The following is a 17,213-nucleotide window of genomic DNA, read 5'->3' as shown; positions in this document are numbered from 1 at the left end:
ATATGTTGTTAATATTAAACTTAACATATTGAACATATTAATAACTGTAAATGGGCTAATTACAACTGTTTAAGAACTATAGTCAAGTTTCAAAGCAAAACTCAATTCTATGCTGAGAAAAGAGACAACTTTAAAACAAGCAATGATTGAAAATAAAATAATTTAAAAAGGCACACTAGGCAAGAAAGAATAACAATAGGAGCAGCAATTAACTAAAAATAATTGAACTAATGAGTAAAAGCCAAGTTTTTAAGGGGAGGGGACAGTAAGTAGGTAAACACCATTGAATAGTCAAATCAGGAAAAATAGAGCATACAAATTAAATCTAAGAGGTAAGTCAGAATAGGCAGAAGAAATTAAAAAATTATGAGACTACTTAACGTAAAAATAAGTAAACCAGTTGTAAAACTGAAAAAAATGAATGATTATAATGAATTATTATCTGGGAAAACCTAGTGTACTAAAACTGACCCTGGAGGAAATAGAAAGTCTGAAATGGCCAAATATCATCAGAGGCAGATTTGTCCTTTCACATAAGAGTAGAAGTGAATTCTAGCTTTTTGGTCTCAAAATGTGAACAGTTTTGTCACCCTCTTTACCAAAATGGTACATGTTTTTGGAACGTAAAAAGATAGCAAAGTGGCCAGCACCGTGGCTCACTAGGCTAATCCTCTGCCTTGTGGCACCGGCACACCGGATTCTAGTCCCAGTCGGGGCACCGGATTCTGTCCCGGTTGCCCCTCTTCCAGGCCAGCTCTCTGCTGTGGCCAGGGAGTGCAGTGGAGGATGTCCCAAGTGCTTGGGCCCTGCACCCCATAGGAGACCAGGATAAACACCTGGCTCCTGCCATTGGATCAGCGCAGTGCGCCAGCTGCAGTGCACCAGCTGCGGCGGCCATTGGAGGGTGAACCAACGGCAAAGGAAGACCTTTCTCTCTGTCTTTCTCTCTCACTGTCCACTCTGCCTGTCCAGAAAAAAAAAAAAAAGATAGCAAAGTAAATGCTTACTTGCAATGAAAATATAAAAAGAATAAACTACAAACAAAACCGTAAATCCAGATGCAAATATTACAAAATGGAGGTAATTAATATATTTTTATTAATTATTGCATTTCTATGACAGTTTTTGGCTACATACTTTGCGCCATATTATAGCGATCCTTTTTGAGTATCATTTGCTATAGAAAGATGAAAAAAGTAATTTGATCTTTGCTCTGGCAATGTTAAACTTTGTTCTTTATCATTGTCTCAAAGTGTCTTTCAGCTTCACAGTTCATTACTGAGATGCAAAAACAATTTAGGATTATTGGCAAATTTAGAAAAAAACACCATTAGTCTCTTTCACATGTAAGATAGGTATTTTCAGTTTTCATGTGCACTGGCTAATCCTAAATACTGTTGAATTGCTGTTACTCATTACCTCAAGCAATTCAAATGCATTTTAAAATTGCTGCTATGTTGCGCTGTGCTTCATACTTGTGGAATCAAATTACTCACAAGTTACATGCATGGATATGTTGATAAGTATGTGTGGTTCTGTCGCTGGAATGCTTGTTTATTCAGGACTTTTCAGTTTTGGGTAGTAATTTGGCATGCCATTTGCTTACCTCCTCCCACCCTTTCTAAGACACAGTTTGACAGGTAAGTATACAAAAACAAATGAACAAACAGGCGATTTCATACACAGATGTTTTGCTATTTCTGCTACTCCTGCAGATTTGTGCCCTACATAAAAGAATTCCAGGTTCTGATTTTTACAGTTTGATTTTTTTAAAAGTCTGATGCTTTTGTAAGTGATATGCAACATTATTGAGTATTTTCCTTCCACCAGAAACCTTCCATTTTGACTGGGTGCTGATTGGAAGCAAGTATTTTGCTTACCATCTCTGTGTGAGACAACTGGGAGACTTTTCTGCAGATTAGCTTCTGGCTCCATGCACTTCACACTTTGGTTTCTGTCAACCCAGATACTACCAGAAATGAGCACCATAGGACTAATTCATCTCTCAAGATGATCTCTGATTTTGCACTTTCTTGTTATGATGCCAGCTAAGTAGATATACTGGGAAGTGGGAACGCCTTGGAAGCCATTACTACACAGCAGATCTGCTAACAATAACATAACAAAACTAAGAAATGGAGCAGACATTGTGGCCGATCTCAGAGTGCTGCTTTGAGTTCTGACTAATTCGAACTTCTATCCAGCTTCCAGCTAATGCTCCTAGGAGATGATGGCTCAAATACTTAGGTCCTTTTACTCACGTGGGAGACTGGATATAGTTCCTGGGTTTGGACTGGCTTAGCCCTGACTGTTGCAGACAACTGGGGAATGAATCGGCAGATGAAAAATTTCACTCACTCACTCAGCCTTTGAAATAACTAAATGAATATATAACAAAACAAGTGACTGAAACCATCACGTGTGTGTGTGTGGGTGTGTGTGTGTGTTGTGACCCATTGTAACCAAATTAAATGTACAGCATAATCAACTCTCAGAGTTTGAGTTCTTTAAAAGCAGATGCTGGGAGGCTATTTGGGGTGCAAGGTATTCATTAGGAACCAGCAGCTGTGACAGAAGGGATGGAAGCAGGAGCATATGAAGGAAGTTGTCCTGCTGTGATGCAGAGAGCCCCAGAGACAGTCCCTCCTCTCAGAGTCACTGCCTTGGCCTAGCGCGCTGGAGTCTTTCTGTACTGCTCACTCGGGCATCTGGTGAGAAGGCTGCTGTGGGAAGGCTGTGACCTCAGCAAGGAGGTGCCAACAGCTGGAGTAAAGCCACACTCCCCTGAGCCAGGCTGCAAGTGCTTCCTGGTAGGGCATTTGGTTAGTACATCTCCAAGTTTCCCAAGCTTCCCTTAGCCAGGTCCCCCCAGATATCTGCAGCCACTACAGCACCACCTGAGGAAAACAGAAGAGTGACGTCATAAACCAGCATGGAAAGAGAAAGCAGCCTTAGCCAGTTGTGATTTTAAAAACTCTTACTTTGCAAATTTCTCGAAACCAGATTACCCTGAGAACAAATTGCTAGGACCCTTCTGAGGACTTATTAGGATCTCACACAAGGGGCCCTAAAGCTTAAATTTCATTGGCACCCATTAAACCTGTGAGTATGGTCAAAGTGTTATATCCTCCAAAAGGAACCATTGCAGATATTGCACCGAACTTTTAAGGAAGAGGTAAGTTCAGTGCTATTTAATCCGTTCCAGAACACAGCGGTATAAAGCAGTTTTTGAAATTCTGCTTTTGCAAAGTTAACAAACTAAGCAAACACTATCCATGTATGTAGAGGTGGAAGAAAGTGAATTGCGGGACAAACTATTGTTGTTATCTATATTGATAACAAACAGAATCCAGAAGCACATTAATAGAGTTACACATCATAACCAAATGGGACTTAATCCTAAGGTATTGAAATGTTGGGAATTCGTCCATGTGATTCATCATAGAAATAGATCAAGAGAGAAAAATCATGATTATCTCAAGAGATGCTGAAAAGATAGAAAATTCAATTGCTCATTTTATTAAATCTTTAATAAAGAGAAAAAGCTGGCTGGCGCCGCGGCTCAATAGGCTAATCCTCCACCTAGCGGTGCCGGCACACTGGGTTCTAGTCCCGGTTGGGGCTCCGGATTCTGTCCCGGTTGCCCCTCTTCCAGGCCAGCTCTCTGCTGTGGCCTGGGAGTGCAGTGGAGGATGGCCCAAGTGCTTGGGCCCTGCACCCCATGGGAGACCAGGAGAAGCACCTGGCTCCTGCCTTTGGATCAGCACTGTGTGCCCGCCGCAGCGGCCACTGGAGGGTGAACCAACTGCAAAAGGAAGACCTTTCTCTCTGTCTCTCTCTCTCTCTCACTGTCCACTCTGCCTGTAAAAAAAAAGAGAGAGAGAGAGATAAAGCTGAGTACATTTTAATTTCCATATAGCCATATGAATATATATTTTAAATATGTTTTACCCTTAAAACCAGCATTATGCTTCATGAAGAAATAATAGATTCATTAAATTCAATTTCAACATTTTGGTAGGATCTAGAACATTTGAGTCTAACATGTATATGAAATTAAACCAAAAGGTGGGGTCAATAAAATACTGAAAAATAGACTGATAAGGGATCCTACATCTTAAGGTATTAAAGCTTATACCTCTACCCTAATTAAAACAATGTGGGATTGTTACATGTGTACACAGAAAGATCAGTGAAAGAAATCCCAACTAGAAACCCAAATACATATTAAAACTTAATATATGAAAGAGCTGTAAAACTGGCTGTTCAAAAATGGAACTTGGAAAATGGGGAAGCCATCTGAAAAAAATATCTATAGCCAGCTCCTGACCTCACCCCACACACAAATGAGCACCATATTTTTAAAAGATTCAGTACAAATTGAAACCATAAAATACTAAAAGAAAGTATGGAAGAATTCTTTAAAAGCAATCTTGAAGGAAGGAAGTCATTTCTTATAACAAAAAAACTAACATGAAAACATAAATATAACCATATATGTAAAAATATAATTCTCACAAACAAATGAAGTCAAAGACAAAGCATAAATTTGGGGTAAATATTTGCAGTTTGGGGGTCAGCACTGTGGCACAGTGGATTAAAGGCCTGGCCTGAAGTGCTGGCATCCCATATGGGCACCAGTTCTAGTCCCGGCTGCACCTCTTCTGATCCAGCTCTCTGCTATGGCCTGGGAAAGCAGTTGAGGATGGCCCAAATGCTTGTACCCCTGTACCCACATAGGAGACCTAGAAGAAGCTCCTGGCTCCTGACTTTAGATGGCTCAGCTCCAGCTGTAGGGGCCATTTGGAGAGTGAACCAGAAGACCTCTCTCTCTCTCTCTCTCTCTCTCTCTCTCTCTCTCTCTGCCTCTCTCTTTGACTCTTTCAAATAAATTAAAAAAAATCATTAAAAAATGTTTAATTCATATTGCAGATTTCAAGAACATCTGTTCTACTGAGAGCAACTCCAGGTCAACATGAAAACGAGAAATCTGGAAGGAAAACTAGGCAAATGATTTTGGTAATTCATAAGATCAGATGTACAAATGGTCCTTATACATGTATTATCCTAATAGAAGAGGCACAAATTAAACTATAATGAAACATTGTTTTCTACCTATCAAATTGGTAATGTTGAGAACCTTTAATATGATTCTGTGCTACCAGGCAATGTGTGCAAATAGGAAGGGAATCTGCATATCTTCCTTCAAGGACAGTTTGATCCATCACCTTTAATGCAATAATTCTACTTCTAGAAATTTATCCTTTTAATGACAATTAGCTTGAATGAAATGAAGCTGTCTTTTAGATAGGCCAAAATTGTTGAATGTCTGCAATTTTCTGTGTTCCAATTTGGTACTTGAAAATGATCCAAGTAACAAATGTACAAAGAAACAATAAGAACAACCTACATGTCCAACAATAGGGGACTAATTAAATATATTATGGTATATCCACTCCATGGGAGGTCATGCAGACATCCACTTACAGTGGAGTGAAATATTTCTACCTTATATTGTTCACTTAGTAAAATAGTATATATAGTATATCACCTTTTGAGTAAAAATATATATTCATGTGTAGTTTCCACCATGTGCAAAAAGTTTCACTGGCATTATGTATAAGGAAGTCATCCTATTGCTGTTGACTGGGGAGAAAACTAGATGACTGGGAGAAAAGATTCAGAAATATTCTGCTAACTTAAAAAACATTCCCAATAAAGAAGTAACCTAAGATGTGAACCTTGGCAACATGTAGACTTATTTTTTTTTACTGAAAAGATAATTATTGAGTAGTTACAGCTACAGTTCAAGGTGTCAGGTGGCAGCTAAGAACAAGATGGACAAATTCTCTGCTCTCCTAGTGACTAATCTGTCAGGGAAGAAAGACAAGACCCAAGGAAGCTTATAAATGCCAAAAGGTGATAAGTACCAAGAGTCCAAACACAGGAGAGATTTACAGAGTTGTGGATGAAGGCATGTCCTGTGAGGCAGTATCTGAGTGGAAGCCTCAAGAAGCTGTGAGAATCTGGGGGGAAGATGTTTCCAGAGACAAGAGAAAGAAAATGTGGAGATGAGTCTAGCATGTCAGAGAAACAGCAGAGGCCAGTGCTGCTGGCCGCTGGGGAATCTGGAAGAGTGTGGAGGAGCTGGGACAGAGTGTTGTTGGGCACGTTTTGCTGGCTTTTAGTCCAGAATAAGGGCGTTGACTTCATCATCATTTCCACTCCAGTTGCAGCCCTCAAAAAGAGAAAGAGTTTGATGGGGAACAAAATGCACAGCTTAGAAGCACCTAGAGCTCAGAAAGAAATGTAGACGGGGAGATCCCTGAGGAGAAAAGCGGGTGAACAGTTGGGAGACTGGGAGGAGAGAAAATGAGCCCAGCTGTGTCTTTTAGACAATGACTGAAGTACCTGCAGGTGGTCAGCCAGGCAGAGGGCGCCTTACACCAGGTCTCAGATGCTTAGACGACAGTTCCATGAATGTGGAATTAGATCCAATGTGTGTCTTCATGCTCAAATCAGCCCCTCACTTAAGCAATTAGTATTCCTGTCATGTTTCCCGGAAGTGAAAATTTTCAACTAATTAGGAGATCCCTAAGACTCACCTCCTCTGGTTAAGCACTGAGGCTCTTCATAGATTTTGAGTGTCTTACTCGATGGAACAAATATTGTATACCATTCATAGAGCTTGTTCTATTGGATAAGGACTGTGACCTTTCCTTCCTTCCTTTCTTTTCTGGACAGGCAGAGTGGATAGTGAGAGAGAGAGAGACAGAGAGAAAGGTCTTCCTTTGCCGTTGGTTCACCCTCCAATGGCAGCTGCGGCCAGCACGCTGCAGCTGGCGCACCGCGCTGATCCGATGGCAGGAGCCAGGTAATTGGGCCATCCTCCACTGCACTCCCTGGTCACAGCAGAGAGCTGACCTGGAAGAGGGGCAACCGGGACAGAATCCGGCGCCCCGACCAGGACTAGAACCCGGTGTGCCGGTGCTGCAAGGCAGAGGATTAGCCTAGTGAGCCACGGCGCCGGCCTGTGACCTTTTCAACTGTTATCACACTCTTACCAGTAGCTTCTCTGAGGTTTGCTAACCTATGGCTGCATGTCTATCCTATGCTGAGCATTGAAATGCCCCGTCTTCCTGCCTTTGTGTCGTGAAGCCCTTCTGCCCCTGTGGAAGACAAGGCAAACACTGGGAGGGGTCTTGGATTAAATGCAGGTGTCAAAGGAAGCTCGTGTGTTCATTGTGCAATGGCGGGTACAAGCAAGCCCCTGAGTCCTCTTCCTTCGTCCACCTTCAATGTAATTCTTTAAAACAGAAAAGACTTCTTGTTTTAAAAAGGTGATGCGAGGCAGGTGCTTAGCCTGGTGGTAAAGATACCCATGTCCCACATCAGAGTATCTGGGTTTGATTCCTGGCTCCAGCTTCTGATTCCAACCTCCTGGTAATGCAGAGCCTGGTGGGCAGTAGTGATGGTTAAAGTGAGTTGACTCCTGCAGGGGAGACCTGGATTGAGTTCCCAACTCCTAGCTTTGGCCTGGTCCAGCCCTGGTTTTGCAGGTGTGTGAGGCATGAACAAACAAATGGGAACTCTCTGTCTCTCAAACAAATAAATATATAAATACATATTTTAAAAATAAGTTTTATTTATGGGGGATAGATTGATTCAGTGTAAGGTTAACCCTTATCTGTCCAACAAAAGGACAAGGTACTTATAAAAGAATACACTATTCAAAAAGAATTTGGTGACCACTTTCCAGATGTGTTAGAGAAAGAATTCCTAACTAGGTAGAAATTGGAATGAAATACCTTATGTTTCTTATTACCCTGAGATGCTGTGACTGTGTCAATCCAGTATTTTCTATATTTAATATTTTGGCAGATCCATCTGAATCCACCTCATGTGTCCAGGACTAACTAAAATTTCGACTTTTTATGGGATTATCTGCTGAACGAGGGGTAGGCCCTCCAAAAGAAGATACAAGGAGAGCTTTAGGCTGTGTTTGTCCATAAAAGCCCTGAGATGAGGAAACTTCTCTAGAACAGGCCAGTAAGGGAGGGAGGAAGCAGCACAGGAAGTCAAGGAGGAGTACTGCAGGGTCCCAAACTCAGTTCTGATCTCACTGGGACCTCAGGAGAGTGAATTGCTTTTAAGAGTTCAATCCAGCTTAAGGTGAGGATCTGGGCTTTCGTATACCCACACCAGTCAGTCATTGGCTAGGAGCAAACAGAAAGACATGAACTCCTAGGCTCTTTTGGGAAAGAGTTTCAGAAACTGAAGGAAAGATGCCCAAAGAGAGTTTCAGATGTGAATCTTCAGAAGCAAACTCCCACAAGACCCCTGGGAAGGATGAATAGAAAAGTTAAAGGAGAGTCACATAGACTCAGGCAGAAAGTTAACTGAGTCTCCTACTAGGAGAAAAGAATAGAGAATTCAACTTCAAGTCCAGAATCATTTTTTAAAGATTTTTATTTATTTATTTATTTGACAGAGTTACAGACAATGAGAGAGAGAGAGAGAGAGAAAGGTCTTCCTTCCGTTGGTTCACTCCCCAAATGGCTGCAATGGCCGGAGCTACACCAATCCAAAGTTAGGAGCCAGGTGCCTCCTACTGGTCTCCCATGCAGGTACAGGGGCCCAAGCACTTGGGCCATCCTCCACTGCCCTCCTGGGCCACAGCAGAGAGCTGGACTGGAAGAGGAACAACCGGGACTAGAACCTGGTGCCCATCTGTGATGCTGGTGCAGCAGGCAGAGGATTAACCAAGTGTCCCACGCCGCAGGCCCCAAGCCCAGATTCTAAGACCATAGCAATTATTAGAAGCAAATGTTCCAGGAGGAAATTCAGACATGGAGTACAACATGGATGCAAGTGGTTCATTTGGATTCTGAAGAGAAACAGAACCAGCAAGATCTATATGTATAAAGATGTATGCACATATGGCATTTATACATGTTATGTAAGTATTCTATATATGTATGTACATATGTGCATATATTACATAGATATTAAACATGTAATATATGTGTTAAAAGAGATTTCTTTTGAAGAATTGGCTCATCTGACTGTGGTAACTGGCAAATTTGAAATGTTTGGTTAAACCACTAGATACTATAGTTTGGCCAAGGTGACTGAGAAAAAGTATTATTTATATCACTGAGGGTCTTTCTGAAAGTTGAAGCGGCTTTGTGGATTTTAACACTACATGCTAAAAATTTTAGGGAGTGAGCCACTGGTTAACTTTTCTAATGCCGGACTATACATATTCCTATGTGGAATTAGGACCAAAACTTACTCACCTACTAATCTATACTTTAGGAATTTTATCATAGAGCTAGGCTTTAAATATGACCTCTAATGAATAAATTACCTGGTGGTGTATTTATATATGGAGTAAAGAATAAATTCCAGCCACATTTACAGTTCTTGTGGAATGAACAACCACCTCCTAGCTCAAGGAAGATTTTGTATATGTCTGCGGATTGTTATAGCCTGGTGGAGCGCAAGATCTGAAAATCGTGGGTATAGGTGAAGGTTGCCATTCTTTTACTTACTCTCTGGCAGGCTTGACTATAATAACACACAGAGTTCTCCATTGCCCGTAAATGATGGTTATATTTGATAACAGAAAGTCAGTTCTGATTTTAGGTTGATTGTTTTCAACTTTTTTTTTTCTACTCAACACAGCCAAAGGCTACAACTTTCTTCCTCTAACAATAGCTGTTTTTTACAGAGATGATGACAGAAATATTGCCCACAGATTCTCAGTGTTGGGGGGGGGCGGGGATGAGTTGCATAGCATGGTTTTGCTCTCTCTCCCTAGTGTATATTTCCATTGACAAACATCCTTCCAAGCTTCGAAACTTTTTAGCAAGACATGGTGCTTACATAGACAACAAATTTCTGTGCCCTGAGTGGGTTGCATCTACTAGAACTTCTATTTCAGATTGACCAGGAGAGCTACATAAGCTTTGAAGAGTCTTTCTCTTGACTAATAATGAACCCTGTCACATGAAGTACAAATGATGCTCTCATTGGTGAGTTTGTTCTTAGTAATCTAGAGTGAAGTAGTAGTTTTTGTAAGACTTGAGTCGTATGGTTTAGCCATGGCCATGATAATTTTGCATGGCAGCTAAAAATACTTTGTGGCATAGAACAATAAACATGTATTGGCGCATGAATCCTCAGGATCCAGCTGATCTTGCTGGGTTTGCTCATATATCTGCAGACTGTTACAGGTCAGCCAGATGCTTCTGCTCATCCTGGTTATTTCACTCCAAGTCTGGGAGTTGGATGACTGTTGGGTGATCCTGGATGGCCTCATCCGGGATGAATGAGGCAATGCAGTTCTGCCTGGTGTGTGTCTGCTGAGCTAGCCAGCTGAAGCATGTTCTCATGGCAGTTGTATGAGAAGATAGAAAAGACAAGGGCCTCTCAAGACCTGGAGCAAGGTCATTTCTGCTGCTTTCCATTGAGCTTAGCATGTCAGAAGGCCAGCCCATACAAAGTGTTTGGGGAAATAGACTTGGACTCTCTTTAGTGGGAAGAACTGAAAGTCTCATGGCAAAGGGAATGATTACATGGAGGGATGATAAAAGGGCCCATTATTACAATCTGTTTCCCATGGATTCCAAGTTATTAGCCTGATATCAAACTCCAGAAGTCTTGTTTCCCAGTCTACCTACATCAGCTGGCTGTCATCCATAGTAATAAGCCAGAAACAAAGTAGCAGGAACTATTGTCTTCTGTTTCTCCTTGAGAATTCTCTCCTTCCAGGGGCACCGAACTAGCTAGAATTGGCCCAAAGTCAGCTGACTCTCTGGGGCACTGTGTATAAGACTGGAACACCCCAACCCTTCTCCACTCCGGCTCTATGTTCTTTGAGTCGAGGTCATAGGATGTCCTGCCTCAATATACTATTTTATTCCTTTTTCCTTATTAACATTGTATTTTAATTAGTAAGATAATCTCCAGGCTTTGCAATTGCATGATACCTCATAACTGCTCAATAAATGACAGCCATTATCATTAGAGTGCAGATTTTCAGAATAAGGTGCTGTAGTTTGGAAAAGATCCAAAGTTTCGTGGTTAGTAAAATACAAAAAGGGCCTCATTATAAACCCGCCTGACCCATTAAGAGTGGTCTCCTGAGACAGTATTGCAAAATGCTGGGATAGGCACTCCATTGTCAGAGCAACCTATTAGCCACATCAGTCTCACATGTTCTCCTTGGTTCTGAGATCTCTGTTCCAGTATTTGTTACGGTTCATTTTATTCAACTTTTGTACCTCCATGAACTTAATTCAATGTCATTTTCTTATGTGACTCCTTTGAAAGTGGAAAGATGGTACATTAAACAAATAAGAATCCCTAATTTTATCTAGCCATCAGGCAATAATTTATCAGTGCTCGTGTATGTAATTAATGATCTCGCACAGCTTGTGACAGCTGGTTTGTTACAGCCAAAGCCCAACCTTACTAAGTTAAGATTTGGAGGTTTGCCACAAGAGGCTAGTTAAACCTGTCACTAACTCCTCATTTAATATTTTAATAGGTTCTCCTGGCATCAGAGCCAATTGCCTGGACTCAGGATATGTAGTGTGATTCAACTTCATCACACTACATATCCTCATCTTGTCTCAAACACTCAGAGAACAGGGGTTTGAAAAGGTCAAATCAACACAGAAGAGAAGTTTATGCAAAACCTCAAATAAAAGCTGGATGAAAGTATATAGAGACAACGTTTGATACTGGCAGCTCATAAAACAAAACTATGTTGTTAACTTGTCCAAATATCAACAAATCCCTTCCCCCAAGACATACTGAAAACTAAAGGATTAGAAATAACTGTTAAGGGTGCAATGGTATCATTTCACAGTGTGTGTTCATGACAGTGCTAACCTGGACCCTTTCAAAGGAAATGAGAATTCCTACTGAGCCCCTATTCCATAGTGTATCCTGAGTCAACAATTTCATCATTCCTTGCAAAATTTTATTTGCTTTGCAAACTGGTCATCATTAGCGTGAATATGAAAAAGGAGAAACTGGGGTTCAAATAAGAGAAATGATTGGCCCAATGTCTCTTGCTGGCCAGAGGCAGAGCCTGACTTTGAACTCAGGGGCCCAATTCAGGTTCCTGGTGAAAGTCTTCCCCTTACCATGAGGGTGAGTAATTTATTTTACAGAAAGTATTTAGAATACAAGAGGTTCTTTATGTTGATGACAAATAGTATTTCCAGCAAATACAACTCTAGTGTTTTTCCTTTATAGCCAAGTGCTATATGGGAAAAGTCAAAGAAAAGTTAATCAATTAATTATCTCTAATGGTACCTGAGAAAAATCTTCTTTTGGAAACAAAAGCATTTCAGGTATAGTCAGTCCTTCAATTCTTTCCAAGTGCCTTATTAGAAATATCCTAATTGCCTGCAACTGTTTTATAGACATACTTTCCAGGGCATCTTATTTTCATCTTTGCAACCTTTGGAGGTAATTATTAGCACACTCAATATTGCATATTTTGAAATTGAGACTCAGAGATGTGAAATCAATTGCTCAAAGACACATGGCTTCAGTGGCTATTCTAACACTAAACTTGACTGTACCTGAACCTTGAACCCATGTTTGTTTTTGTTGTTGTTGTTGTTGTTGTTTGGTGTCACTCATTGTCCCACTAATTTCTTTTTTTTTTAACTTTCATTTAGTAAATATAAATTTCCAAAGTACAGTTTATGGATTACAATGGCTTCCCGCCCCATAACTTCCCTCCCACTCACACCCCTCCCATCTCCCGCTCCCTCTCCCATTCCATTCACATCAAGATTCATTTTCAATTATCTTTATATACAGAAGATCGATTTAATATATATTAAGTAAAGATTTCATCAGTTTGTACCCACGCAGAAACACAAAGTGTAAAATACTGTTTCAGTACTAGTTATAGCATTACTTCACATTGGACAACACATTAAGGACAGATCCCACATGAGAAGTAAGTACACAGTGACTCCTGTTGTTGACTTAACAATTTGACACTCTTGTTTATGGCGTCAGTAATCTCCCTAGGCTCTAGTCATGAGTTTCCAAGGCTATGGAAGCCTTTTGAGTTCGCCAACTTCGATCTTATTCCAAAAGGGTCATAGTCAAAGTGGAAGTTCTCTCCTCCCTTCAGATAAAGGTACCTCCTTCTTTGATGGCCCATTCTTTCCCCTGGGATCTCACTCACAGAGATCTTTCATTTAGGTCTTCTTTTTTTTTTCCAGAGTGTCTTGGCTTTCCATGTCTAAAATACTCTCATGGGCTCTTCAGCCAGATCCGACTGCCTTAAGGGCTGATTCTGAGGCCAGAGTGCTATTGAGGACATCTGCCATTCTATGAGTCTGCTGTGTATCCCGCTTCCCATGTTGGATCATTCTCTCACTTTTTTATTCTATCAGTTAGTATTAGCAGACACTAGTCTTGTTTGTGTGATCCCTTTGACTCTTAGACCTATCAGTGTGATCAATTGTGAACTGAAATTGATCACTTGGACTAGTGAGATGGCATTGGTACATGCCATCTTGATGGGATTGTATTGGAATTCCCTGGCAGGTTTCTAACTCCACCATTTGGGGCAACTCCGATTGAACATGTCCCAAATTGTGCATTTCCTCCCTCTCTTATTCCCACTCTTATATTTAACAGGGATCACTTTTCAGTTAAATTTAATAAGTTTTATGTGTCCTATACTCTATTCCCCTTATCCAGTGAGCTCATGTTGAGGAGATGAACTTGGAAAGATGATGTTTATTAAGTTTCCACGCTGTTATGTTCCCCTAACTGTGCCTCTGCAGCAACTGGTATGATAGCAACTGGGCAAGCTCATATACTTTTTGCTGATCAGTGGGCCCAGAAAACTGACACAGCCCTGCTATGTAGCTCCTTGGCTGCCTTCCACTGTTGTTGGAAACACATACATCAGAAACTGAGGGCAGAGCTGGGTGCAGCTTTCCTTTCTGTAGCTTGTCAGCCATCACAAGCAAGCTGCTTTGTTTTCTGTGTACCCTCACCTACCACTGTGAGAATAAAGAGGTACGAATCCCTGAAGACCAAAAGACTCTGAGTGGTTCTTTAGCCTGTCCAAGCCACCACTTGAGTTGTTGAGGCACTGGCTGAGTAAAACATGTCCCAACTACTTCCGGCTCTACGAGTGTTCTTCTAGCTTCCATATGCCTCTCTGTCACACAGCCCATCTTGGACCCAGCAGCTCACCTGAACTTTCCCTTCACTGAGTCTCACAGAATTCTCACCTAAACCATTGAAATAGTCTCCAAATAGATATTTTGCCACAATCATATTCCTCTAGTCTATCTTCTAAACTGCAAAAGGAACTTTCTTAAAGTATTATTAAATTATTGGATATCTTCCCATGATCTTAGGAGAATCAAAACCCTCTTTACTTTATAAGGTATTTGAGGGTCACTCCACGGTCTGATCCCAGTCCAATTTTGCAATCTCATCACTAGCTACTTTCCCATGAAGAATCTATACTAAGTCTGATGAACCGTATCTAGTTCTCTGTACTGTTTTGGGTCTCCATGTCTTACCTATATGAAAAACAAATCAACATACAAAAAACAAGCAAACCAAAAATAATTAATAATAATCTTTTGAGCATTCCAAAATGCTTGAAACTAAGTAAACTAAGTTTAAGGACTATCAGTGAACTCCAGCGCTGGTGAGATCTGATGGTGCCAAGCCACTTTGCATTCTGAAAGGACGTTCATTTCTGTTCCTGTGTCCACAAATTCTGTCTGGTTAAAGAGTTGAGATTCCTGCTTTCTTATATGTGCATGTTCCCCCTTATAAGTCTTTCATTTCTCAAGTTAAACTAAACAAACTCTGCCCTTTCAAAACCAAAATCCAATTGGAATGTCTATACTGGATGTTATAGTGATTTAGGAGGGGGAGAAATAAGATTAATTAGAAGAAATGGTTGCAGAAGTGAATTGAAGATTGACTCCGATGTGGCATGAGTGGTCTTCCTTGGCTCTGCTGCTTATACAACCAAGAACAAAGGAATTATTTAGTACCTTTATGTACTGAGCACTTCACATAGTTTATTGCACTTAACTTAGTCTTCTTAACAATGTTATGAGCTAAATTTATCATCTTATTTATATGAGAAGTCTTGATAGAGGTTGGGTAACTTGACCTTGGCTCTCCAGAGATGGGATTTCAGTTCCAATTTGATTGCATAGACATTATACCCAGCTTCCTTTCACTACATGAGATTTAATTGAGTGACTCAAGGGACTGACAGAGGTCTGTGACAATTGTGGTATCTTTTTGGAACTGTGGACATACTTAGCAGACAATGGATTCTATAGTCCATCTACATACTTCTTGGGGCATTTTGCCTCCAGTTTTCTTTCTCTGTCTGTTTGTCTGTCTCTCTCTCCTTCCATTTATTATTGATCTTAATCCCACTCATCCTGAATTCAATCACCTTATATTTTTCAGAATATTTTCACAAATAGTTATAGTTGATTCTTTTACAATAGACAAGAACATGTAGGCTCAGACAATGAAATAACTTGCTCAAAGTAACATGGCAAGAGTCTGTCAAATTCATGATAAGAATTCCAACAGATGGAGGGGTAGGGGAAAGGGAGTTTCCAAGAAAAGTAAAGGGCTTCACAACATACAAGCGAGGAGAAATGGTGCAGATACCTGTGGTTGGTTGCCAAGCAGCTGGTCATGGTTGCCCCATCCTCCCAAAAGGAACTTGTTTCAGTGCATAAGCACACTCTGAACCTTGACACCCACTGTGGTCTAAAGCTTCAAGTCTCCTTTCCTTTGTCTACTCTTTCACACCGTCCTGTTTCTGGGTTGGTCAGATTCATAATACAGGAGTACTCAGAACCCTACTCAGAGAAGCTTTCCTTGGCTCCCAAGCCTAGGCAAAATTTCCCTCATATGTGCTTCTTTAGCATCCGGGTCTTCTCCCATCCCACTTACTGCAGTGTCCTAGTAGTTTTTGTCTCATTTGCTGGATAGTCAACAGGGATCACGTTTATTCATCCTGTATACCACAATTACTCCAGTGTTCTTGGTACATAGTAGCATTTGATAAGTAATTATGGAATAAATGAATCATTAAATTAAAAAAATTGACTCATAATATTAGCCTATCCCAAGGAGCTCAGGAATCAAGCAAAGGCATGGTAACAGCGATTCTGCTGGCTGGGTGGCCAGAGGCACTCTGCATCCCTTGACCTTGTCTCAGTTAATTCTCAGAATGTTTCTGTTAGGTGGACACTTCATTCCTGTTGGAGAGGCTGAAGGCCAGAGAAGGGATATCACCTGCCCAGCTCTTGCAGCATCAGAGCTAGCAATCAAAGACTTGCTTATTTATTGCAACCTCAGACTTAGAACCCAGCAATCCAACAGGGAATCTGAGTAGGAGAGAAGTGAGGGCCCCATGTCCTTACTTCCCCAGGATCAGAACCGTGCGTGGGGTCCCCAGGTCTGGAGTAAGTGGCCAGCCTGGTTTCAGAGTCCAACCACAGGGAAGCTGCCTAGGACAGCGTGGCTCTTTGTGAAGCTTCTTCATCCCCCCAATGAGAAGCAGATCCCCAAAGCTGGATTTTATTTGTCAGCATTTCTCTTCCCGCCTACGCAATATTTATTTAAAATCTGGAATGAAACCAGCACTGTTTTTCACAATCAAATTTCTCCCATTACCAGGAATAGCCAACCAGACCAAGCTTGTTTCTTCTGTTTTTCAGAGAGCTCTTTGTTCCCCCTCGGCAGGCCCCTTTCCCTTCCCTCAGTAAGGTTGAATTCCCTGATGGTAATCCTAATTATAAGCATATGTTTTTACTCTCTGCTACCACTGGACTTGCAAGCTGTAGTTTTAAAAGCAAAAAATAGAAAGCCATTTTTTGGAATGCATTTTCTGTCAAGGGGCAGTTTCTGCGGACAGAAAAGTGATTGTCAAATGCATTCTTGGAGCAGATTTGCATACTAAGCATGAGTTCCACCCAGGTAGCCATGTCAGGCAATCACTGCATCAGCAGAACACAATTTTATAGCTTAATGTGATGGTCACAGGACCTGAGTCTCAAAGACTTGTTGGCTTACAAAACGCTAATGGGGAATTGAGAATTCCAAGAGGCATCCCAGCGATCTTTGCGAATAGGGCCAGGGAATGAGTTCAAAAATCAGGTATTTTT

The 17,213-nt window shown here is 41.1% G+C and overlaps 1 long non-coding RNA gene across 1 annotated transcript in view; it reads left to right on the top strand.

The window, feature by feature from the left end:
• LOC127486441 (uncharacterized) overlaps positions 1-17,213 on the top strand; it is a 303,313-nt gene that overhangs the window by 239,437 nt on the left and 46,663 nt on the right. The window contains exon 3 of the long non-coding RNA XR_007913142.2: positions 4,933-5,019. This is a non-coding gene — a long non-coding RNA (uncharacterized lncRNA). The remainder of the gene's footprint in view (positions 1-4,932; positions 5,020-17,213) is intronic.

Source organism: Oryctolagus cuniculus, chromosome 2 (genome assembly GCF_964237555.1).
Source record: "Oryctolagus cuniculus chromosome 2, mOryCun1.1, whole genome shotgun sequence".
In the NCBI taxonomy this organism is placed as follows: domain Eukaryota; kingdom Metazoa; phylum Chordata; class Mammalia; order Lagomorpha; family Leporidae; genus Oryctolagus; species Oryctolagus cuniculus.
The sequence above is the reverse complement of the archived record's forward strand: the minus strand, read 5'-3'. Positions and strand labels throughout refer to the sequence as shown.